The sequence below is a fragment of the Cavia porcellus genome, unplaced genomic scaffold (assembly GCF_034190915.1).
Source record: "Cavia porcellus strain 051 isolate PalLab524CR breed Dunkin Hartley unplaced genomic scaffold, mCavPor4.1 scaffold_27, whole genome shotgun sequence".
Classification (NCBI taxonomy): domain Eukaryota; kingdom Metazoa; phylum Chordata; class Mammalia; order Rodentia; family Caviidae; genus Cavia; species Cavia porcellus.
Genome location: NW_026947510.1, coordinates 857,888 through 884,419, shown reverse-complemented (window position 1 = coordinate 884,419; position 26,532 = coordinate 857,888). Strand labels below are relative to the sequence as shown.

The 26,532-nt window shown below is 40.6% G+C and overlaps 1 non-coding gene and 1 pseudogene across 1 annotated transcript; one reads left to right on the top strand and one right to left on the bottom strand.

Moving 5' to 3' along the window:
- Window positions 1-15,196: 15,196 nt before the first annotated feature.
- Window positions 15,197-15,332, bottom strand: LOC111755055 (small nucleolar RNA SNORA2/SNORA34 family). The gene has a single exon (XR_002789644.1). It is a non-coding gene; the product is annotated as a small nucleolar RNA SNORA2/SNORA34 family (small nucleolar RNA).
- Window positions 15,333-24,458: 9,126 nt separating this feature from the next.
- On the top strand, window positions 24,459-26,281 carry LOC100713333 (synaptophysin-like protein 1; annotated as a pseudogene).
- The last annotated feature ends 251 nt before the right edge of the window (window positions 26,282-26,532 follow it).

Genomic DNA, 26,532 nt, shown 5'->3' with positions numbered 1-26,532 from the left:
GTCTTCTAGTTCTGAGACTGTCTTCACACTGGTCACTTCTGCCCACGCCTTCGATATAATTTTAATATCCTGAATTTCTATTTGAAGCCCTTTTATGGACTAATCCTTTGCTAAGCTGATCATGCATGTTTTGTATCCTTTTGTCTAGTTCTATCCTTTTATTAGTCTTACTGATAAATTTGTTTCAATTGGCCCAATATCTTGTTACTCGTTTCTTCTGGTATCTTGCCAGTTGCCTCGTTGAATCATTTCATTGTCTCCCTTGATATCTTTTCAGATAATTTGAGTGTGAGGCTTTTGGTTTCCTTCCTTTGATGCTTCATGGATCAGCTTTGTGGACGTTGGGAGTTTGGGGAGGCATTTTCTTGGCTTGTCTTCTCACATGTCTATTTTTGTTTGCTTGCTTTATGTTGAGGCTTGTGAGTTTATTGCAAGGGAAAGTTTTGCTTCTAGGATGGAAACCACTTTAGTTAATGTCTACTTTTCAGTGGTGTTCTCTGGGCATGGCTAACTACTTGCCTTTCCTTCTGTCCCAGAATCCAATCACCTCTGTTTACTTGAGATAGCAGGTTGAAGTGTGTTTGGCCCAATACCCAGTTCTCCTGGAATGGGCCACAATAATGTTAATGACCCATAGGCAATCTAGGTATTGGCCCATCAAGAAAATCAATTAATAACAATAACTATTTCACTTTGGCTATAGAAATAAAATTGACATCAATTAGAGTGTTAAATACAATCTGACTTTTTACAAACCCTAAGGACAAATAAAATATCACTGTTGCCCATAGAAAAGAGATCTATATTATAGTATAAATACTTAGACACACTAAATATTAACCTACTATTGACACATAGTAGATATCTACTAAATGGAACAACTTTACCTCCACAAACAATAACACAGTATTCAACTGTGTTATTCCCAACTAGGGATTCTTAAACTCAGTAGTATACTAGTAAAGGCCTGGAGAAGGTATGGAACTGGGGGATATTAAAAAGCAAAATTTTAAAAATTAATCAATAGAATATGAGTAAGAGAAGAGTAAAGTAAGTTAGGGGATCCTACTAAGGAGTAAAAGGAATTTAACAGTGATAGAGAACAGTCTCTGGAAAAAAGTGAACAAGAAAAAAAATAAACAGCAAAAATAGGAGATGAAAGAACAAAAAAGCTTTTTTTAAAAGCTAGAAGGAAAAAGAAAAAATAAACTAAAAGACGAGGAAAAAAATACAGTGGAAGAAAAACTTATAACCCTGAAAAAAAAAAAAAACAGTGAAGGAAAGATAAAAATAATACAAAATAAGAAAATCAAAAAATGATTCAGTCAAAGCAAATTTCCTGCATTGTCAAATGAGGGATTGCTTTCCACAGTCTGCAGTCTTGGGATCCAGCCAGAGACGATTTCCTATGCCTAGTTGAGGACCAATGGGCCCTTGGGGTGCCCTCCTTGTATCCCAGGCCACTCTGCTCAGACCCTCCCAACATGGTTACTATTCAAGCCGAGACATGTCCTTGCTCCCACTGGTAGGTGGGGGCAGATCCGCCCTCTGTTCTCTGCAGACCCCCACAAGGCAGCTTCAAGTGAGTCCCTGCACTTAATGTTGACAGTTGGGGGGCCCAGCTGCTCCCTTCTGTCTGGCCATTGTCTTCATGGGCACAGGTCCCCTGGTTAGTCTTTGCCTCCGCTGCCCCATGCTGTGCTCCCCTGGGGCCAGGGTACCACTCCTCTGTCACAGGTCTGCTCGGTCAGAGTGGGCAGGGCACCACCCTAGATCTACCGTCTCATGGGGGGCCCTATCGGCCCCCCACACATACAGCACACCTTAATCACATGCTCCCCACCATTTCCCTTCTTTCCCTCCTCTTCTTCTTATCCCTTCCTGTTCCTTCTTTCATTTCATTTTCTTTTCTTTTTTTAGATTCCATACATGAGAGAAAACATGCAGTAGATGTCCTTCTGAGTCTGGCTTACTTCACTTAACAGCAGGACCTCCAGTTCCATCCATTTTCCTGAATGACTTGACTTTATTCTTCTTTATGGCTGAATAATGCTCCAGTATACACAAACCTGTTCAACTGCTGACAGCATGTAGGTCAGTTCTACGACTGGCCTATTGACAGCACCGTGGTAACCAAGGGTACGTGGCTATCTCTGCTATGCTGACTTTTACTCCTTTGGGTACACATTGAGTAGTGGTAAAGCTGGATCATATAGTAGTTCTATTTCTAAGGGTTTTTTTGGAGCTGCCACACTGATTTTTATATAATAATTTATAACCCGGCCAACAGTTTATAAGGGTTCTTTTTTCCCTGCATCTGCAATGGCATTTATTGTATTTTGTATACTTGATAACAATCATTCTGACTGAGATGAAATGAAAACTCAGTGTAGTTTCGATTTTCATTTCCAAAACCAAATCAGCATAGTTTCGATTTAGCAAATTATATTCCCATTACACTAAAAATAGTGAGCATTTTTTCATATAATTATTGGCTGCTCACTGTTTTGAGACATGTCTGCTCGATCCTTTTGCCTATTTTTTACTGGCTTATTCATTCTTTTGGTGCTAATTTTAGTTCTTTATATATTCTGAATACTAATTTTCTGTCAGAAGAATAGCTGGTAGATTATCTACTATCCTTTGGACAGCTGCTGCTTCTGTTGTTCACAAGCCACCTACTTTATGACATTTGGTGGTAGGAATCTCAGCAAAGAACCAGAAAGATGACAAGATATTAGGAATTAGCCAAGAAAAATCTAATTTACAAGATGGTGAGAATTCAGACATACAGGTGATGAAAGGTTTAAACTCTTGCTAATCTCTTTGACTAATGATTACTTATAATGGATGCTCAGCATCATTAAATATCAGAGAAATAAATAAAAATGCAACCACCAAATTGACAAAAATACAAAACTCTGGCAGTACTAAAATTTGATTAAGTGAATGGAGCAACTTGGACCACAGTATACTGCTCAAGGTATCTCATTTGGTTCAATTGCTTTTTTAACATTAAAAAAATATATTAGGGGCTGGGGATTTAGCTCAGCAGCATAAGCACCTGCCTTGCAAGCAGGCAGTCATGAGTTCGATCCCTGGTACCGATAAATAAAAAAGAAAAAAATATATTAGTACATGCTTGTAGTATATAATGATTGCATTCATTGTGGGAAGTTGACAATCTACATAACACATCTTAATTTTTTTTACATCCCCTTCTCTTTCCTTAGTTGCTTTAGTAAAGCTGATAATTCTCTGATCTAATAAGCCCAAGGTACATTCCAAGAGAAATACAAGCATGTGATTACTAGCATCATGTACAATAAGGTCAAAACAAGCACTGTTCATAATTCCAATTACAAAAACTGAAAATAAACCACAAGTTTATATCATAAACAGTGGTATAATCACACAATAGAATGATAAGCAGTGATTGAAAATCTATAGTATGCCCAACAGATCTAGGAAAATATTCCTAAACTTCATTTGGAAATAGAAGAAACCTAGAATAGCAAAGGCAATTCTGGACAACAAAAGCAAAGCAGTAGACATCTCAATTTCTGACTTGAAATTATACTACAAAGCTACAGTGATAAGATCAGCATGGTGCTAGTCTTAGACCTGGTGCTGGAAATCAGTGGAACAGATTAGAAGATGCAAACACAACTACAAAGACACTCAGCCCCTCATATTTGACAAAGGGGCTAAACGTGTTCACTGGAAGGAGGATAGCCTCTTTAATAATGGTGTTGGAAAAATTGGCTCTCCACATGCCGAAGACTGAAACTATCACCATGCACTAAACTAAAGTCAAAATGGATTAAAGATCTAAATATTAAAACAAAAACACTAAATCTACTGGAAGACAAAGTAGGCAGAAATCCTGGACACATAGGGGTAGGCAAAGAATTCATGAACAAAATGCAAACTGCACAGGAAATACTTCAAAGAATCAACAACTGGGGTCTCATCCTATTATTAAAAAGTTTTTGCATTCAAAAGAAATCACCAAAAAAGGGAAAAGAAAACCTGCAGAATGGGAAGGAATTTTAGCCAGCAGTCCCTCAGACAAAGGACTTATATTCAGAGCATAAAAAGAATTGAAGAACATCAAGTTCCCCAAATTCAAAGACCCTCTCCAAATATGTGCATTGGACATGAACACACAGTTCTCAGATGAAGATATACAAATGGCAAATAAATACATAAAGAAATGTTCACCATCACTGGTCATTTGAGAAATGCAAATTAAAACAACAAATGTTGGCGAGGGTGTGGGGAGAAAGGAATACTTCTCCACTGTTGATGAGCATGTAGACTGGTGAAGCCACTGCGGAAATTAGTATAGAGATTCCTCCAAAAACTACAATTGAACCTTCCATTCAATCCAGTTATTACCCTTCTGGATATTTTCCCAGAAAAACTAAAAAGGTCATGTTACAATGATATACATGTGTCCATGTTTATAGCAGCACAGTTTGTAATAGCTAAATCTTGGAAACAACCAAAATGCCCATCAACTGCAGAATGAATGAAAAAGATGTGGTATTTTTATACAATGGAATATTACTCAGCTATAAAAAAGGATGATCATGAAGCTTTTATAGTTAAATGGAGGCAACTTGAGACCATCCTCATAAGTGAAATAACTCAGACTCACATTTGTAAATATCATATTGTCTCTCTAGTATAAAAATTATAGTGAAAAACTGAAAAAGTAATAAGATCCAAAATGTATAATAGATATTGTAATAATTAAAGTGAAAGAAAGTACTCAAAAGGATATAACTGTATGTATAAGTGTGGAAGACTGATGGTCATACTAAGTTTTTGTTAGTTCATCAAACAATAATTTGTACTATCTTTATTTGATTGTCCACTTTTTATGCTTTGATTTTGTGACTTGAGCAACTACTTCTAAGATAACAATATGTAATTTATCAACTAGTGATTTCTTACTGTTTTTTAAAATTCTGTATTATTTCTACACTTTTTGCTATTTTGTTTTTTTCTCTAAAAAAAGAAAGAAAAATCTATGGTATGCATGTTATTTTTTTCTTTTAAGACAAAAAATGTTAATGTATGAGTTGTTTTTTTCTAAACTAAAACCTCAGTATACAGATTTAATTGCAGTGCTGACACTTTATGATAAGTAAGTGGGTTTTGGGTTGCTGTTTGGACACTTGTCTCTAAAGTGTTTGCCATCACTGGTATATAGTAATGAGAGTCGATGAGCTATAATGAAACATAAATAAGCACAAATTTGATAAAATTTTATTAAGAAAGAAGTAAAGAGATTAGACTATGCTACCCTAAAATACAGCATTTTGGCATAAGCATTATTTTGATCAGAAGACAAATGAAAAACAATAAACGTAGGCAGTCATAGGCCAGGAAGACAACCAAGAAGCCAATCCCATCCCGTGAACCAGCAGCAACCAGGCGGACCAGGAAAACAAAGAAGTCAGCCCCGTCTTGTGAGCCAGTAGAAGTGAAGTGGGTTGGAAGGAGAACCAGGAAGCCAACCCCCGCCCCGCCATGAACCAACCAGTGTGCAGGCTGGGAGACAATAAGAATCAAGCCCTTCACCACCATCAGCAACCAGCTGACTCACAGGAACACAGGGTGAGATGACAGCTACTGAAGTAAAGAACAATTTAATGCTTGTATTCTTTGATTGATTTTGCAGGCCTAAAGCTGGTAGTCTGAGTATCTATTTAGAGAATAACAATATAAAATGTAGTAACTATGGGGGTGTTGTGGTTTGTTTAAATGTCCCCCCAAAGCCTCACATAGTCATGGAGACAGCTGAACCTAGCATTTGTGACTGGCTCTTTGTCTAGCGCTGGGACTGCCAGTGTAAATGCTGCACCCGCCCAGGGGCAGGTAACTACAGGAGAAGAGAGCAGGTGTGCTTTTCTCTCTTTGCCCTGTTCACTCTTGTTGCTTGTGGCCTTCAGGAACAGCTGCCCCTCAACTATGCCACCCTGCCTTGGAGCCAGCTGACTAGGGACAGAAACTTCCAAAAACTGTGAGCTAAATAAACCTTTCCTTCCTTCATTTTGGGCATCAGATATTTTGTCTCAACAACAAGAGAAAAGTAACCACAACAGGAGGAATTTCTTCTGTCTTGTTTTTTTTTTTATCAGTACCAGGGATTGAACTCACGACTGCACACTTGCAAGGCAGGCGCTTATGCCACTGAGCTAAATCCCCAGCCCCTTCTGTCTTGTTTTTAAAATCCAATATTGCTCTCACTGTTTGTTTTGTTTGGAATAGGGAGAACCAGGAAGTAGCTATGCCCCCACCTAAAGCCAGAAGTCTGAGCAACTATTTTGAGGACATCAATATGCAGTATAGTAACTATTGTAAATTTCCTATTATCTTACCACTGTTTTGTTTCATTTTATTATTGTTTTATTTCCTTTAAAATAAAATAATTCTTAGCCAGGAATTTATCTCAGTGGTATAAGTGCCTGTGTGGAAAGTACGAAGTCCTGAGTTCAATCCCTGGTAACATTAAAAAAAAAAAAAAGGAAAAGAAAAGAAAAGAAAGTAATTCTCACTGAATGCTGTATGTAATTATGTAATTTCATAAGCATATACATATATATGTATATATACATATATAGCTGTCATTTTTATTCTAAGAATATGGAGGTTACAGTATTTTCTTGAAATAGTCTGTTGGGCATTTTTTAATTTTTTGAGTTACCTGTATTTTCAGTTTGAATTTTTTTTTTAATATGAAATCACCAGAATTATGGAAGTGTTGCATGGAAATAACCAGGTTACAACTGTGTTTGACTAGGTTGGATGTGAATATGTGTGTGTGTGTGTGTGTGTGTGTGTGTAGCAATTTAAGTATGCTGTTATTAATGAATTTTTGTTCTTCAGAAAAATAGAATAAAATAAAATAAATACATAAATAAAAGACTTACAAGATGAAAAAAAAAAAAAGAAAAAATCCTGCTTATCTTGCTTTCATTAATTTTTTTCTCTTCTCTCCCGCACCCATATCCCTTCTGTCAATCTTTTCAAGTCCAACGCTTGGGCCTCACCAAGGAGCCTAGGAGGGTAGAAGAAAAAATATTCCCTCTTTTTCTATGGAAATAAGGGAAAATAAAAGAAAACATACAGTGTGATAAAGTTGAAAAACAACACTGCACTGTTTAGGGATGCATATGTAAATAATAAAACCAATACAACAAAGCAAAAAAGTCATTTAGTCATTCCTCCAGGAGAGAAGTTGATAAAAGAGGGATGCATGGGTGACTTATGAGCTTCCGATAGTGCTCAGTTCTTGTTCTAGCTGGTAATTACTAGTCACTTTACTTACAATTATTCAGAAATAGATAGATGATTGATAGATTCAATTTCTTGCTGGGAAATATTTTTCACACATACAATAAACTAGGCCTGAGTGTGGTGAAATACCTAGTGGCTTCTGTTTTGAGCGTTATCAGATAACTACAGTATAAGATTATCAAGTGTTGGCACTGATTAGACTGGAGGCACAAACCTGAAAGTCCTGGATATGGACAGGATCACCTACAGAATGTACAAGGGTGACCAGAGAAGGAGGCTGAGACCGCATGGTGGGGAACTCAGACATTCAGTGGACAGGCAGAGAAGGAGAGGCTGACAAAGGACACTGCAAAGGAAAAGCCAAAGTAAAATGAAAACCAAGGAAAGACGATGTCCAGAGACCAAGTGTTTTAAGAAGGCAGTGGTCAGTTATGTCAAATGAGCTGAAGATGGGAACAAATCTGTTGGGCTTAATAAAATGTGATCATTAAACTTAACAAGCACAGGTCCAGTGAAGAGATGGGAATGGAAGGAACTGAAGGTGATGAGCTGGCATGTTGCATAATTCCAGAAGGCATGTTGCAAATTATGCCCCAGGAGACATCAGCATAGCAGACTGCAATAAGCAGTGCTCCCTAAGCTGTGCAGGCGGAGACCCGGGTAAGGAGCCAGCAGGCTGGGGTGACGTGACTTAACAGCAGTCCCTCTGAAGTCTGCCACCTCGTCCTCAACTGCTGGTGCCACCTCTCATTAACTGATGACGTGCGATGTGAATGGCCTCCTCATATGCCCACGTGGCACCTGTCTGTCCTTTTGGGTGACGTATCTGTTGAAATCTATGGCCCATTTTTAAAATCAGGTTGTGTGCTTTCTTGAGTTCCTTGTTCTTCATATGTTTTTTACCACAATCCTTTTATTTTGTACATTTTTTTACAAATATTCACTCCCAGCCTCTGGATTGTCTTTTTATTGGCTTGATGTGTCTTTCACAAAGCAGAAGAAACCCATCCAGCTTATGAATTCTTCCTTCATGGCATGTGTCTTGGTAGCAGAGACTTGGATCATGACCAAACAAACACAAAATCATCCAGCTCTATTAATTTGCATTAATATGTTGGTTAATTTTTTGTAAAAGGTGTAAAGTCTTCATTTGGATTTGTTTTGTATGTGATACCATGTTCTATTACCATTTGTTTAAGTGGTTATTCTTTTCACTATTGTGTTTTGTTCTCTCCTTTGCAAGACACCAGCTAACTATATCTATGTGAGAGTTTCTGGGTTCTCCATTCTGTTTCGCTGATCTGTCTCTTCTTTCACAAACATCACATTGTTTTCTTTTGTGGTTTTTTGTTTGTCTGTTTATTTTGGCACTGGGGATCGAACTCACAACCTCGTGCTTGCCAGGCAGGCACTTATGCTGTTGAGCTAAACCCCCAGCCCCACATTGTTTTCATTACTGTAGTGTTATACATAACTCTGAGACGGCCGTCTATGGACTGAATGAAACGTCTATAAAATGTGAGCCAAAATAAACCTTTCCTCATTTAAGCTATGAATGTCCAGTACTATGTCTCAGCAACAAGAAATAACCAAGACAAGCTTACTCAGATTATCTATTTCTTCTTGGGTAAATTCTGGCAGATTGTGTCTTTATGAGAATTGGTCTACTTTTTCTAAGCCATCAATTCATGAGAACAGAAATGTCCATAGTATTCCTTTATTATTTAATTAATTAGCACCTCTGGGTTCTGTAGTTATGTTCCCACTTTCATTTTGCATTCCCACTCTCCCCAACCTTCCTTCCCTCTCTCCCTCCCTTTTTCCTTAATCCCAATAGAGACTTGCTAATATTAGGGATCTTCTCAGAGACCTAGCTTTTGATTTTTGTTGATTTTCTCTGTAGACTGCTTGTTTTCAATTTCTTTGATTTATGATCTAATTTTAATAATTTCTTTTCATCTGCTTATTTTGGACTTACTTTGCTCTTCTTTCTCCTAGTGTCTTGATAGGATATTAGATGATCAATTCTAGATCTTTCTTCTTTTCTACTATAATACAATCAATGTTATAAATCAAGTCCATAAATTTTTTTTTTGTACCTGGGATTGAACTCATGACCTTGTGCTTTCCACACAGACACTTACGCTGCTGAGATAAACCCCTGGCCCCAAGTCTATAAATTTTGATAAGCTGTTTTTTTCATTCAAAATATTTTTAAAATTTCTCTGGAGATTTCTTCTTTGACCCATATGTTATTTAGAAGTGCATTGTTCAATCTCTAAATATTTGGGGATGTTTCTGAATATTTTTCTGTTTTACAGACTCCCAGTTTAATTCATAGTATGAGAATTATCATTGTATCATTTCTACTCTTTTAAATTTGGTAAATTTGGTATTTTGTGGCTCAGAGTGTGGTCTATCTTGCTAAATATTCCATGTGAACTTGAGAAGAATGTGTATTCTGTTCTTAGATGAAACTTTCTGTAGATATTCATTATATCCAGTTTTGGGTTTTGGGTTTTGGTTTTTGGTTTTGTTAATTGTTGGTTGGTTGGTCTTTTGAGACTGGGTCTTATTATATAATTCACACAGGTCTTAAATTCTCCATGTGACCCACACTGAACTCACTATGATCTGCCAGTCACATGTCTATCCAGTTACCGATGATGTTGTTGAGCTCGGCTAGAACCTCACTGATTTTCTACCTCTTGGACAATTCATTTCCGATAGACATTGACATTACTAACTTTTAATAGTGGGTTCACCTATTTCTCCCTACAAGTCTAACAGTTTTTACCTTCTGTATTTTGACACTCTGTTATTGGGTGCACACATACTAAGGCTTATGTCTTCTTGTCAAATTGACCCATTTGTCAATATATAATGTTTCTTTCTTATGCTAGATACCTCTCTCTGAGTTCTGCTGCTTGCAATGAATATAGCTACTCCCTTTTTCTTTTAGTATCAATGCGTTATAATATTCCCCACCCATTTACTTTTCTTCCATGTGGTTTTTTTTTTTTTTTTTTTTTTTTTTGTATTCAAAGTAGGTTTCTCACAGATAACATACAGTGGAGTATTTGCTCTTATCTGCATAGGGAATGCCTCCCAAACACTCACTTGTTAAAAGGTTGGTCCCCATCACGGACAATATCGGACTCACAACTGCCTACTTGCAAGGCAGGCGCTTATGCCACTGAGCTAAATCCTCAGCCCCGGTTGTGAGAACTTTAATAGGGAGGACTAGTGGGTGGCCTCAGGCCTGAGGCTTGAGCCTGAGCTTTCCAAGGGACTGTGGCCTCTTCTTTCTTCTCCTTTCTGAACCATTAGACAAGTGATTTTGCTCCTCTCCACACTCCTGCCATGATGTACCCAGAGGGCAACTGAAACCTCTAAAACTGTGATCCAAAGTAAACCTTTCCTCACTAGAGGTTAGTTATCTTGGGTATTTGTAATCGTAACAGAGGTCTGACTAGCATAATCTCTTTCCATAAATCCACTCTGACAAGCTCTGCTTTTTAATTGATGTATTTAGACCTTCAAGGTTCAGAGAAATTATTCATATAGTTGGATTACTAACTATGGTATTTGTTACTGTTTTGTTTGGTGCTCTTGACTTTTAGTCCTTGTTATGGCTGATACACTGTGTTAACTTGAGAAGTTTAAAAATTTAACTAAGAAACTCAGTAGGAAGTCCCAGTCCTTACTTTGCAAATATCCTCATCCTATGCAAGAGGAAGGCAATTTTTGTGAGTGCAACACCTACACTGGAGGTGGGGTGGCCTGCATATAATATAAAGGAGGGGGAAAGGCATGCTCTTCCCTCTCTTTTTGCACTGGCTGCTGCCTTGAAGAGTTGCTCTGGTGCCAAGCCACCCTGCCTTGGAGCCAACCGATTATGGACTAAAACTTCCACAAACAGTAAGCTAAATAAACCTTTATTTCTTCCATTTTGGGTACTTTTTATAGCAACAAGAAAAAAGTAACCAAGACAGAACTTGGTACTTTTTATAGCAACAAGAAAAAAGTAACCAAGACAGAACTTGGTACCAGAGAAGTAGAGTCATTGCTGTGACTGTACCTGACCATGTGGTTCAAAAGCCTTTGGGAATGGCTGATGGGAAGAATTAGGCAAGGTTCAGAGATGTCACCTGAAGGAGCAGAGCTGGAGGAATGAATGCCTTATGCTGTTCTGTATGGGAGATTCTGGTCAGAGCTCAGAAGACCAGAAGGCTGATAGAAATCCTGCTGGTAAAGATCAGGTTTGGGAGGTTTCCACTTCAAAGAAGCATGCATCGGTTGTTGGAATCCAGATGATGTATGTTATAGCTTGGCAAAAAGTTTCTCCAAATTTTGCTCATGTTTAGAGAATTTGCCTGAGTGTAAGGTTAAGTGTGGCAGACTAATTAATCTGACAGAAGAAATTTCAAGACAGTTGAGGAGGTGGCATAGCTATTGTTGGGGGCCTTTAGCCAGATATATGTTGACAGTCAAGAGCAAAGAGCCCAACAAGACGATTTAGAATACTGTGAATTTGGCCAGAAAGGAAACGCCAACAAAACTGCAGACTGCAAAGACAGAGTTGAGGAAATGTGGATTCTTGAGAAGGAACAGGAGAATATAAAAGATGGCCTGAAAGAATCACAAAAAGTTAACAGTCTCAAACCTTTGCAACCTCAAAACTGCAAAAGTCAAAGACTTTGGTTTGAGGAGAAAACCACAGAGCATGATGGTCCACAATGGTAGCAGCATAGAAAATATCCTCAGAATTGGATTCAGAATGCCTGGCTCACACTTGAACCCTCCAACCAAGAGAGAAAAAAGCCTGGCTACTTCTCCAGCTGGCAGCAGACTTCAGTATCATCCACATGGTGCTGGTTTTAGGTAGAGAATGGAAGAGTTCTGAGATTTGAAACACTTCCAACCCAATTTCAGAAGGCCTGGGAGGCCAAGCAGTGTGCCCTGAGAAGGCAGTGCATGAAGCTGTGAGTGTGAAGCCAAAGATGCAGTGGAGAACCCAGAAGTTTGGAAAAGCCAGGAGCACGGGTCACCTAAGGAAATCTACAAGAAGGGAGCAAAGTCAGCTAAGAGATAACCTATTGGGTCTCAGCCAGGTCACGTGACCCAGGCCTAGCTCACTCCACCAATCCCATTTGGGAAGGGAACACCTGACTGAAGTCACTGCTGCCCCTTGTACTTGCCAGTCCTGCCCAGTCTCAGAATGTCATCTGCCGGAGCCCCCCTTCTATGGAATGGCTCCACTCCCATCACTCACCACAGGTCAATGTAGGCACCAATTCAGCTCTCCATTCTGCTCACCGACCCCTGAACTCAATGTAACTGTGCCTCCAATGAGTTGAAACAGTGGGACTTTGGATGGCTAGCAAGTTGTGGCAGAGCCTTGGATGGTCAGTAAGTCACCCACTGTGGTGGGAACACTGAACCTTTAGCTGTTCCAATAATAGCACCTGGACTGTATGTTTGGTTGGTTCTTCTCACCTTAGTTTCTTCTTGGGATGAGAGAATTCATCTCCCTCTGTTTGGGGCTCCCCACTCTGTATTATGTTGAATTCTAAGTAGACTATCTCAGGGAGCCTCTGTAGCCAGTTGTTATCTATCCGCCATCTTTGCTCCTCCTCCAACAGTACTATTTTTGTCTTCTCTTTTGTTGCCTTTTGTGATTCTTAATTAAGCATTTTATATGATTTTATCTTTTCTTAGCATTACCAGTTACACTCTTTTAGAAAACTTTTTGTGATTGTTCTAGGGTTTGCAATATACATTCACACCCAATCCAAGTCCACTTTCAAATAACATTAAGCCAAGTGTGTTGATACACACCTGGATCTCATCAGTCTTGGAAGCTGAACCAGGAGGATTGAAAATCTGATGTCAGCCTGGGTACCTTTAGCGAGGCCCTATTTCAAAATTTAAAATTTTAAATAAATAAATAACTATGGCTACAAGTGTAGTTCTCCGGCAGAGTGCCCCTGGATTCATTCTCCAGTGTCACACAACCATTTGGTATATCAGTTCGGAGTAACAAAACTATTGTTTTCTCCTCTTATGCATTGTTCAGTGCTCTCACTTTATTCACATAGACCCAAGTTTCTGATCTGTACCATTTTCTTCCTCTCTAAAGAACTTCTTTTAATATTCTATCAAAATGGGTCTCTCCACAACAAATTGTTTCTATTTTTGTTTGTCTGAGAGTGCCTTTCTTTTTCTTTCACTTTTGAAGAGTAATTTTGTACACTAAAGAATTCTAGGTTGGTGGGGTTTTTCTCTTTAAATATTTCTCTTTTTTGCTTGCATGATTTCTGAGAAGTTAGTTGTAACTTTTAGCTTTTGTTCCTCTTAGATAAGGTATTTCTTCCTCTAGCTTCTCTCTCTCTCTCTCTCTCTCTCTCTCTCTCTCTCTCTCTCTTGTTTCTCTGTCTCTGTGTCTCCCTCTGTGTCTGTTTCTCTGTCTGTCTGTATATCTGTCTGTCTGTCTCTCTCCCTCTCTCTCTCCCTCTCTCTGTGTTCTTTTCTATTTATTTTCAGTCAAGGACTCATTGTGTTGCCTAGGCTGCCTTCATTCCTGGGCTCAAGTGGTCTTCCCACCACGGCCTCCTGAATAACTGGAACAACAGCATGCACCACCATGCCAAGCTTATTTTTCATTTTCTATATTTTGAAGATGAGTGGTTTGCTGTGGCATTCAGCCTCCTGGGTTTCTGATTTGGGGTCTGACATTAATTGGGGGAATTCCCAGTCATTATTGTTCCAAGTATTTCTTCTGTTCCTTTTCTCTCTTCCCCTTGTGCAATTCCCATTTCATGCATGTTACACCTTGGGTAGGTTTTGCATACTTCTATTCTGTATATTGTACTCTGTAGCTTTCAGTCTCTTTCTGTTTGCCTTTCAAATTGGGAGGTTTCAAAGGAGAAATCCTTGGACTCAGAGTTTCTTTCCTCGGGTAATAGCTATTCCACTAATGAGCTGTCAAAAGCATTCTTTGTTTCTACCAGTGTTTTACATGGAACTTCTCTAGTTGGTTATTTCTCAGAACTTATACCTCTCCACTTACATTGTTCACCTGTTTTTTGTTTGTTTTTGTTTTTGTTCTTGTTTTTTGGTACCAGGGATCAAACTCATGACCTCACTAGGCAGGCACCGCGCTGCCGAGCTGCTGAGCTATATCTCCAGCCCTGCTAATCTGTTCTTGCACATAATCTGCTTTTTTCAGAGTCCTTAGTATACCATCACTGTTGTCTTACAGTCCCAGTCTGATAATTTCACAAACATCCTGCCTTGTCTAAGTCTGGTTCTGAGACTTTCTCTGTCTTTTCAAACTGTTTTTTATTTGGTTGGTTGGTTATTGGTTGATTGGCTAGTTGGCTGGTTGATTAGCTTTTGCTTTTTTTTTATTTTAAAGGGGCTAAAATTAAACATAACAAAACAGAACAAAATAAGACATAAGCAATATAAGAGATATAAATTTCAAAGCTAGATGACCTGAGTTCTTCACTATCTATCATATTGTCTCTTGTTTTCTTCCAAATAGTTATCCATGTCTTCACATACAGAGAATTTATACAAAACAATGTAGTATAAAACCAATCCGAACTGAATGAGAAAGGCGTTTTAGGTCTCCAAAATCAGACAATAGGGAAGTCACCAATGGCTGTCGTAGAGTCTCCAGTTCTCCTCAAAATAGCTGTCCACACCTTCATGTATACTGAAGCTCAACAAAACAAAACAGGTGGGGGGGAAGGGTTGCTTGGTTTTCTGGTACTTCAGGTCCCAGTAAACGCCAGAGGCTCCCATCCTGGGCCGCTGCAGCCTGCCATGCTCACAGCCGCTCACGGGGCGGGGAGGTGGGAGAGGGTGGTTTGCTTCCAGCTGTTTCTTTCTAATGAATTGACCATTTCACTGCCCAAGTTCTGAAATGCCAACAGACCATAGAAAGACATCTCTTTAGGCTCCTGCTTGAAACCAACAGCATCAGGAAGCTGCCGGCCTTGATTCAGGACCAAGCTTTTTGCTTTTAGTATGACTTGTTATTTTTTCTTAGTAGCCAGACATGAGGTAGTAAGGAAAAGGAACTACTACAAATAGACCTTTAGTATGCAGTGGTAAGACATCACAGGAAGGAAAGTCTTCTATAGACCCAGAAGTAGGTCTCAATCTTTGGGTGAACATGAGCTTTTGGACTGTGAATTTCACAAGTACTCCCTGGGTTCCTCTCCTTAGGTAAAACACAAGGAATTGGGTTGAGTATTTCTCTCCCCCAGGTCACTTAGAGTCTGATTAAATCCCAGCAGTTTAGGCTCTAGCTAAAGTTTCTCCTCGAGGCATATTTTGTTAGAAAGAATAGAATGTTGTAGAGTATTTTTCAAATGATTCCTTTTCCCCTTCCCTTGTAGAAACATGAGAGAACTTTTCTCCAATATCCTTTGTGAGAATTTGGTGGGGTTACAGGAAGTAAATTCATAACAGTGCCTGGAGGACTCTGATGCCTGGTGCCCCGTGGACTTTCATTTGCCAGATGTGTCCACGCCACGCCTCCAGCAGTTCACCAACATGATGGTGTGTACACAGGGATCTGGTTGTGCATACAGGGAAGAGTTCACTTCACACAGAATGTGAGTGTTTCCCCAAATATAAACTTATGAACTTTCCCCAAATAAAAAGTTCCCACTTCCCTCCCTGTGGAGGACCACCCGCACACCTCAGCTGGGACTGAGCTTCAAGAAAGAGGCAGTGAGTCCCAGGGCAGTAAAGGCCAGACATCAGAGCAAAAGCAGCTGACCCAAAACACGAGATACTTCCTCAAACTGTGTTATGCAGATCCTGCTACCTGTTACCAGAATCCAGTATTCTCTGAGCACACCTCTCTGCATATTGCAGAGGTGCCATTGTGCCTCCTATCTAAGCCCAGCTCACAGCACCCCACCACTCTTGCAGTCACTCCCCTCTTCATGAATTAATAAAACCCAGGTTGGGCCTGAGTCATGGCCTTTGTTCCAGTTAGTCTTTGTTCCAACTAGACTTAGGACCCCTTGGCTCCCCACAACTGTCTCGTTATTCTCACCATGGGTTGCACTGGAAGTAGTAGATTGGAATTTTCTTGCGAGAATTCCAATAACTTTTCCCTGGGATTACAATTTATAAACTCCTCCCATCTGCAGTGAGGTCTAGACAGGCTTCTATACCTGTCCCCTCACGGCTTCCTGCTCCGGTGAGTTGTGGGTCACTGTATTCTTCTGTCAGTCTCTCCAATGTGGGGCCAATGGGTTGTTCTGTGTACATGTATCTGGTGTACAAGAATATTAAGTGGCTGACTGTTTTCCATACTAGAGAGCCCAGAAAATTATCACACAGCCTGAATCTTCAAGGGAAAGTAGTCCATCCCTCCATTCTCCCAGGGCTCATAGGCATCATGGTAGGCACAGAGATGTCTGAGGCACAGTTCCCACCTTCAAGAAGCTAGAAGCAGGAGCTGGGGATTTAGCTCAGTGGCATAAGCGCCTGCCTTGCAAGCGTGCAGTCCTGAGTTCAATCCCTGGTACCAATAAAAAAAGAAGCTGGAAGTCCAGTGAAAAGCAAACCTTGTACAGAGTTGTAGGTTTTGAATCACATGCTTTCTCTCGTATAATCATCTCTGAAACTGTTTTTCCTTCATTTCACACACATACAAGGGTGTTGACCACAACCTCAAATTTTGCCCAGCTGCTGTGCCAGTGGCTGTCTCTCCACTGCCCCTTCTGTTTGATTTCAGCCACCATCTCCTCCATTTTCCCTTCTTTTCACCTTAGATTCCACAGTCCATTGTTTTTGTTGCTTTGTCATAGATACTATAAACTCCTTTGCCTCTCTAAATTTTAATACACCTTTAGGGAAAACACCCGAATCCTGGATGAACTGAGCTCTTTCCTTCTCTACAGTTACAACTGGCCCCTGAGTACACGGGGTGATCTAACATTTCAGCATGTTTTGTTACTTTGAATTCGTGGTCACCACTGGTCTTCAACTCTGCCTGGCGTCTTTGCTGAATGTTTCCAGCCAAGCTGCTCTTTCCCTACAAGCATTGGCTGTTTACACCTCCTTTATTCAGCCTTCTAAGTCCTGCCTCATCCCTTTGTTCTCAACAGAGGACCTCGCATCCATCTTAATCAAAATACTAAACAGCACCAGATTTATAAATACACTACATCTGCACCCATCTCACCTCCTTCCCTTCCTGTTATTAAGAAAGGGGTCTCACTATGCAGTCCAGGCTGGCCTTGAATTCACGATGTAAGCCAGGCTGGTCTTGAATTCATGGTGATCCTCCTGCCTCAGTCTGTCAAATACTGGGATTACAGACATGGACCTCCCTGCCTGGCTCACCTTGTCTCTTAAGTAGCTCTTAGTCTACTTTTAAGCATCTTTTATTCTAATTCCTTTATTTTCAGACAAGAATTGGGCTTGAAACTGCAAGAGACATTTCATACCTTCTGCAACTGGCCAAAACTGGAGTTTAAAAAGAATTGCCTCAGTAGATCCTTCCAGAGAATGGCTTGCCATTCACTTCATTCAGATTCCTCCATTTACACAACTTTGAGATTGTGTAAATTACCTATTGCTGTCATTTGTCTTTTTAGATATTTTCATAAAAGTAATGTCTATTTCACAACACAAGGCAGCCTTTACATGTGTCCAAAGCTGATGCTGTTTACCTTTTTTTTTTTTTTTGTCTTTTTCCTTTTTATCGGTACCAGGGATCAAACTCAGGACTGCCTGCGTGCAAGGCAGGCGCTTATGCCACTGAGCTAAATCCCCAGCCCCTATGCTGTTTACCTTGAGAAGAAATTTTATCCTGTATGCTTCCTCCTCTCTGGAGAGCTTGTCCTTAAGTGCACCTTGTCTACATCCTCAGAGCACACATAGTGCCTCACGCATCAAGCCTTGGAGAAATTCACAGGAACAGGGACAAGGGACAGGGGCTTGTACACACCATGAGGGTACCTGATCCTAGCAACCACTAACTCCTTGAAATTCCATTCACAATATTGCTTTCTAAAGGAAATTTCCTCTCTCTCTCTCTCTCTCTCTCTCTCTCTCTCTCTCTCTCTGTCTCTCTCTTATCTCTCTCTGTCTCTCTCTCTCCTACAGATTGGACACAAGGGCACACTGCCACTAAACTACAAACCTAATCCTTAATTGTTTTATTTTGAAACAGAGTCTTGCTAAATTCCCCAGGCTGGTCTTAAACTTGTGATCCTTCTGCCACTGTCTTCCAAGCTGCTAGAATTACAGGCTTGTGTCCAGCTAAAGAACATCGTCTTTCTTACAGTGCTCAAAGGGGCCCTTTGATCCCCTCCAAAACCTAATTAAGAACCACTGGTCTAGGGCTGGGGATTTAGCTCAGCGGCATAAGCACCTGCCTTGCAAGCAGGCAGTCGTGAGTTCGATCCCCAGTACCGATAAAAATGAAAAAGACAAAAAAAAAAAAAAAAAGAACCAGTGGTCTAGAGTGTGGGCCAAACAAGACAAGCATTTAAGGTTCAATAATGCTCTGGTGATTTCTGCTAGGTCAAATGAGAAATAGTCCCAGAGTCCTCAGGATCAAGACTCTCTGCTCATATCAGTTCCCTGCCCTGGGCCTCTTCCCACCCCTGGTCACATGCCAGCCGACTCCAAACACAGGAAAGCCCTGGGCAACGGCAGACATCCTCATCTCTGCCCCTTCGGTGCCAGAGTCTGAACTCAAGGCCTTGTGCCTGATTATTACACCTTCTGCCGCTGAGCTCTGGGTCCGCCCTTACATTTCAGTGTAGGAGCTCGAACTGGGTACCCTAGAGGACCTGAGACATGCTCAAGATCAAAATCACTATTCTGCCACCAGAGGGCACCCAAAGCCCAGACAGCTGGGACAGGGAGCATTCTGCTTCCTTGCAAACCAGACAGGTGCTGACTGTATAGCAGAGGCTGCTCAGGAAGTGAGGCAGAACTGGGGGGTTATGCAGCTGGCCTACATTGCCCTTATATCAGTACCTGGAAGACCACTTGCCCCTCTCACTGCAGTGAGAGCTTGTTTCTTGCTGGCTTCCCCTCCTCCAAAGAGAAATCTGCCCGCGTGTGTGTGAGATCCCTATCCTGGGTGAATGCAGCACGCACTTCCAGTCTGCACTCTCTGGAGTTACTCCTGCAGCCCTGCGGAGTTCCAGCCAGGGCTCAGTCAGGGCCATTCGAATCATTACAAGCTGCGAGCTGAATCCTGAAGAGGTGCACAGGTTTCTGCAGGTTTTATTAAAATATGTACAGAGTACATAACCAGAGAGGAAGAGTAATAAAAGAATTTAAAAGTCAGGCCAAAAGGAAGAGTCACCAGGAATGCCTGCAGTTCAGGTAGGGACTCCAGACTTCCAGGTACACTAGTAGAAGACAGTTTACAAATCTAAACCTACCAGAGGGGTATGGACTTGGATAACATCAGAAATATTAAATTTAAAAGTACATTCAAGAGAATTGAGAGTACTGAATCCCCTAGGTGAGAAGATTCACCTAGACAAATATGTGGCTCAGATTTGGCATCAAATCTCTGACAAATAAACCAGTCAGCCTTCCTGAAATCAGAATGCTATATCACAGTCACAGCTTTTCTGCTTGAGATAGTGAAATTTCTCCCCTAGGAAATAAGAATCCTTTTAACCCGAGGAAGATTTGCCATTAACTCGGTTGCTTTGTACTACTCCAACCTAGCTAAGATGGAACCCTCGTGCTTGGGTTGTATGTTCTGACTTAGTGTGTGCCTCAAAGAAAAGCGAGCAAGGTCTGCAGGGCAGATAGCAGAATCGAAGGTGCAGCCATGGTGCCCTAAGGTCAGGGTGACGTGCCAGGCCTGGCTGCTCTTGCTCACGTCATCACTGATCTGCTGGCTCACTGTGTCTGCATGGCAGCCCAGGCCGGATCCCCCACCCTCCAACTTCTGGGCCAGGCCTGTGTGCAGCAGAACACTGCGTCTGTTTGCACGCAGTCCATGCAATCAGGAAGGGAGGGGAAGAAGGACACAGATTCTTGTTGGCTCTTGCTGCTCCCCACGTCACAGCCAGCATGTTTTTTGATGGACTTCACTGCTCTCAGGCCCACCACAGATGCAGAGCAGTGGCTTCCTGGGGCCTCTGTCCCCACTCCCAGAACTGCACATGGCCTGACTTTTGAAGTGAGCTCCTCACTCCGCATAGCCTACAGTGGGTTTGCTGGGGCCTCTGTCCCCACTCCCGGAACTGCACATGGCCTGACTTTTGAAGTGAGCTCCTCACTCCGCATGCTATTTGAAATGTAGTGTAATTTATTGCCCAACATGCACATGGCCCCAAATTTGATCCCCAGCACTACAGATAATATAAAATGTGTGATTTAAAAGGTATAATCACTTCAATTGATGATTCTAAACTGAAGGGTATAAAACGTGTTGACTGTAAACAGAATTATAATGTTTAAGACATTAAAATTCGTTCTATGTAAACATTTATTAGAGATTAGAGATGTTTTTCTTGTTAGAGTCAGAAGTCTGTCCAGTCATGCATCTGGGTACTTAAAAAGCAAATCAAGTATGTTAAATTTAGAGATGCAGTTTAAAATATTTAAGAGAGCAGACAACATGATCCTATATTTAGAGGACCCTAAAATCTCTACCAAAAAACTTTTCGAGCTGATAAACAAATTCAGCAAAGTAGCAGGATATAAAATCAACATTAAAAAATCAATAGCTTTTCTATACACTAATAATGAACTAACAGAAAGAAATCAGGAAAACAATTACATTTACAATAGCTTCAAAAATAAATCCTAGGGACCAATCTAATCAAGGAGCTAAAAGACTTCTACAAAGAAAATTTCAGAATTCTGAAGAAAGAAACTGAAGAAGACACTAGATGATGGAAAGATCTCCCTTGTTCAAGGATTGTCAGAATTAATATTATTAAAATGGTCATAATACCAAAAGCAATTGACAGATTCATTGCAATCCCCAACAAATACCAATAGCATTCTTTACAGAATTAGAAAAAAATCTTAAAATTCATATAGAAACACAAAAGACCCCGAATAGCCAATACAAACCTAAGCAAAAAGAGCAAGGCTGGAGGCATCACAATACCCAATTTCAAATGATACTACAAAGCCACAGTAACAAAAACAGCATGGTACTGGCACAGACACAGACACAGAGACCAGTGGAGCAGAATGGAGGACACAGAAATGAATCCAAACAACTACAGCCATCTTATTCTTGACAAAGGGGACAAATAGAAACATTGGAGAAAGACATCCTCCTTAACAAATGGTGCTGGGAAACTGGATATCCACTTTAGAAGACTGAAATTAGGTCCCTATCCTCACCCTGTACAAAACTTAATTCAAAATGAATTAAAGACTTAGGTATAAGACTTGAATTTTTGAAACTGCTAATGGAAGCTATGAAAAAAACACCTGAAGTTTTGTAGTATCATTGTTGGAATGTCCACTTTACAAGCTTTAATTTTGTGACTTGAACAATTATTTCTAAGATGACAATATGTAATCCATTAACTAGTGATTTCCTACTGTTTATTTTTTTCTGTAAATCTGTATAACTTGTACCCTTTCTCTGCTTTTTTTTCTCCTTAAATAAAATTTAAAAAAAAAAAAAACACCTGAAGTCACCGATAAAGACTTCCTAACTAGAACTCCAATGGCACAGGAAATAACAGTAGCAATCAATAAATACAATCAAATTAAAAGGTTTCTACACAAGGGAAACCACTAGCAGAGCAAAGGGACAGCCTACAGAATGGGATAAAATCTGTCGGTTACTCTTCCAAAAAGATTAATATTTAGATTAAGAATTCCAAAACCTTAACACAAAAATCAATAGCCCAGTCAACAAATGGGTAAATGAATTGAACAGAAATTTGAAATAGCTAATAAGTATATGAAAAAATGATCACATCTTTAGTCATAGGGAAACCCAAGGCAGAACTGCATTGAGATACCGCCTCACTCCAGTAGGCACAGAAGACTGAATGCTGAGGAGGATGAGGGAATGTAAGTTAGTACAGCCTCTATGGACATCAGTATTGACGTCCCTCAAAAGACTAAAGCTAGTCGGAGGATTAGCTCAGCTGCATAAGCACCTGCCTGGCAAGTATGAGGTTGTGAGTTCGATCTCTGGTCTCTAAATAAGTAAATAAATAATAAATAAAATCAGGCATGTGTTTTAAAAAAAGACTAAAGTTAGAAGTGCCATATGATCCAGCTACAAGCTTCCTTGACATATACTGAAGGACTGACATCAGTCACAGGGACACCTGCATATCCAAGTTTATCACAGCACAATTCGCAATAACCAAGACACGGACAGATGAATGGATAAAGAAAACACAGTATATGAAGAACACAGTTTGGGGGCCAGGAATATACCTTAGCATCACAGCATCTGCCTGCCAAGTGCAAGGTCCTGAATTCGATTCCCAGATACCCCCCCAAAAAGAACAAAATTTTGTCATTTGCAAGAAAATAATTTTAAAACTAAAAATAAATAGAACTAGAGGTCAACATGTTGAGCAAAATACATCAGACTCAGAAAAACAGGTATCACATGTTTTCCCTTACTATGCAAAATCTAAAGAATATAACAGAAGGAGAAGGGAGACTTTCAGGCAGAAAGAAAGGAATCTGGTGGGGGGAGTACAGGGAGAGCAAAGAGGGGTGGATAAGATCAAAATATATATATTGAAATGCAACATTCTGTAAAATTAATGACACTAAAAATAGAAGGAAAAACAAAATATTTAAGAGAATTCATTGGTCTGTGATTATAATGGAATTTATTGTTAATGGAATCTGCATTGTTCAAACTTTAATTTTAGAAAGTGAAGATAACTGTCTTGGGGCTGAGGGTTTAGCTCAGCGGCATAAGCGCCTGCCTTGTAAGCAGGCAGTCGTGAGTTCGATCCCTGGTACCGATAAAAAGGAAAAAGACAAAAAAAAAAAAGATAACTGTCTTACTATATCATAAATAACAAAATCTATGCCTTGAAGAAGCACAAAATGACTCTCAATTATTATTAGATTCATCATAGAATAACAAAATCTGCAATTTGAACTTAAAGGCACAAGGAACTTTAGACTTTAACATTGATTATATGTTTAGGGGGTTACTGAGGACAGAACCCAAGGGTCCGTGTATGCTAAGCACCCATCTTCCCACTGAGCTATATCCCCAGCTCTAACACACGAGTTACATTAATAGACTAATATCTGTTTGTAAACCAAGTAACTAGGGCTTTTATCTGTGTCCTCCAATGTCAGAACACACAGAGGCCCAGTGCCCACCTCCTCCAGCAGTCACTCACCAACTGGCCCCATTGCTTTGGCCTGAGAGGGCAATGGAGCCCTCTTAACCGAGAAGCAGCCCGCTGTCCACACCAGGGCTCCTCCTCCTCCCTTTCCTCCTACTCCTCTTAAATTTCTTCACTCTCCCTCCTGCTCTGAGCTCTGCTCCATTTCAAGAATCCCGAGCTCTCTCACTGCCTTATCCCCCTCCTGGTTGAGAAGGCAGGGCCTGGTGGACCCTGTGCAACTACCCAGGTGACCAGACATAACTGCTCTTGCTGCCCGCTCTACATAGAAAGCACCAACAGCCCCGAGCTACACTGGAAACAGAATCTCAGATGTTGAGCAGCTGTTCCAGCTAGTGTAAGTGACTAAAGAGATGGCCCATAGAGAAAGGCAGCAGGGATGCACCGTCAACTTTCAAATCCGACTGCTCCTAGACACCTTCCCAGACTCCTAGGTCCCACCAGCTGCCAGACTCCTGCCTCTGCCCTTCCCACTGACAGCCCTCTGTGGACATGAGACCAACAGAGTTGCGATTCTGGTATGACTTAAAGGCTGCCCACTTTAAGCAGGGTCAAAGGACTTGAACAGACACTTCTGCATAGAATAAACACAAATGGCATACACAAAAAGACGTACAGTAAAATGTGACAGCACAGCCCTTGCCCTTTGGGAGTGCCTGTCCCTTCAGGATGCGCCCCAAAGCCTTGTAGGAATGAAAGGTCAGAGGAAGCAGCTGTGGTAGATGGTGACGCTTGCGCCACCAGCCCACTCTTCCTCTCCTACTGTTCCAGGTGATGGAAGCCAATGGAAGAAGCAAAGGGAGTGTGGGAAAAGTGAGTCACAGGTTTCCCTTCCTGTCACAGCCTCAAACTCTCCATCTGTACCTCAGATAAGTGACAGAAAAGCCCCAGCCGTGGCACACATAGTGTCATAACAACACGCCCACGCCCCAAGGCATCACCTTCCAGCTCTGCAGAGAAAACGCTGGCCTCCGTCAAAGTCAACACACCTGCTGGATGTGGTGGCGCAGGCCTGTAATCTCAACTCTTGGGAGGCTGAGGCAGGAAATGACCACAAGTTCAACGTCAGCCTGGGCTACGTAGTGAGTTCAAGGCCAGGCTGGGGCACATAGCAAATAAGTGAAACAAACAGATAAAAAACAAAGTCAGCACATAACACAAGAAAAGCACAACTTTTTTTTTCGTGTCTAGGGAATTCGAAGCAAAGCACAAATTTAAAAATGAAATTAGATGTCCACTTGTATGCTTTAATTTTGTAACTTGAACAGCAACTTCTAAGATGACAATATGTAATTTATCAACTAGTGATTCCTTAGTTTTTTTTTTAAATTCTGTATTACTTCTACCCTTTTTTCTGTTTTGCTTTTTTTTTTCCTCTTTAAATAAAATCCTTTATAAAAAAAAAGAAATTAAAAGCCAGGCATGGTGGCACGCACCTGTAATCCCAGCACTTGAGAGGGTGAGGCAGAAGGATCGTTGCAAGTTCGAGATCAGCCTAGGCTACAAAGTGAGCTCAAGGCCAGCCTGAACTGCATAGTGAGACCTTGTCTCAAAAAAACCCAAAAAAAATTATGAAAATGAAATTAGAGGCCAGAAATTTTAAAAAAAGAAAAGAAATTAGAGGCCAGAGATTTAGCTCAGTGGCTTAAGCACTTGCCTGGCAAGTGTGAGGTTGTAAGATTCACCCCTGGTATCAAAAAAAAAAAAAATGAAATTAGAAAAAGTATTTTAAAAATGAAATTAGAGGAAAGCATTCCATTTACAATAGTATAACAGCAAAAACTTAGAAATGAACTTAGTGAAGAAATTGCAAGACTTACACTCCGCCTCCTCCTCTGCCCCGCTGCCCTCACTCTCCCCCTCTCTCAGAGGATGTCCACCTACCAGCTCAGCCTGGTCCTGCTGGAGGAGCCACTGGGCTTCATCAAGGTCCTGGAGTGGATCGCTGCCATTTTCCCTTTTGCCACCTGTGGAGATTTTAAGGGCAAAACAGAAATTCTAGTGAGTTGTTCCAAGCTGAATGAGAATCAAACTGTTACAGCTACTTTTGGTTACTCATTCAGGTTAAATCAGGCATCTTCAAATGTGTGAGGTAGACTGGGAAAGTCACAGGAGGTTACTCCTCTTCTACACAGTCCTCTGTTACGTTTGCAGTCCTCGTGTTCTTGTTCTGCATGGCCACCCTTCCACTTTATGTTGGTCACACGAACCTGTACCGAGATAGTCATAAACTTCCCATACTAACTCTGTTGTTAATGTTGTTGCTATTTTTTTGTGGTTGGTGAGTACTTCAGCCTGGGCTAAAGCTCTTACAGTATTAAAGTAGCTACAGGTCCCAGGATTGTTCAGGAATTGTGCCTTGTAAACAGTCATTAATAATGCGTCGTTTTGGTTCTGTGACAAGTATGGGATCCCTAACTGTGATCTTTGGCTTCCTGAAGATGATACTGTGGGGCAGAAATGCTTGGTTTGTGTACAAGGAGACCGGCTTACACAGTAGCTCCAACACTTCTGCTTCCCATGGCAAGAAGGGGCTGCTCCTCCTCCCGAAATATAACCAAACCTGTGTCTCTACCTGGTTTGTTGCCAACATTTGAGAAGCATTTTTTTCTAATAAAAGTAATGGCTTGTAAATAAATTGGTGGGTTTAAAGTTTTACTGCTTTTTTAATATAAAACGTCCATCTTTCCTAGACACATAAGATGTAAATGTATTCTTGCATGTAAATTTGAAAGTTCAGGGGTCTGTTATGAGATGACACACTTTTAAGTGAACAGTAATTTTTTCACTAAGCTGTTTGGCTTTCAAAGTGTCTACAACCTTAGGCCTCAGCATATCATTACCCAGA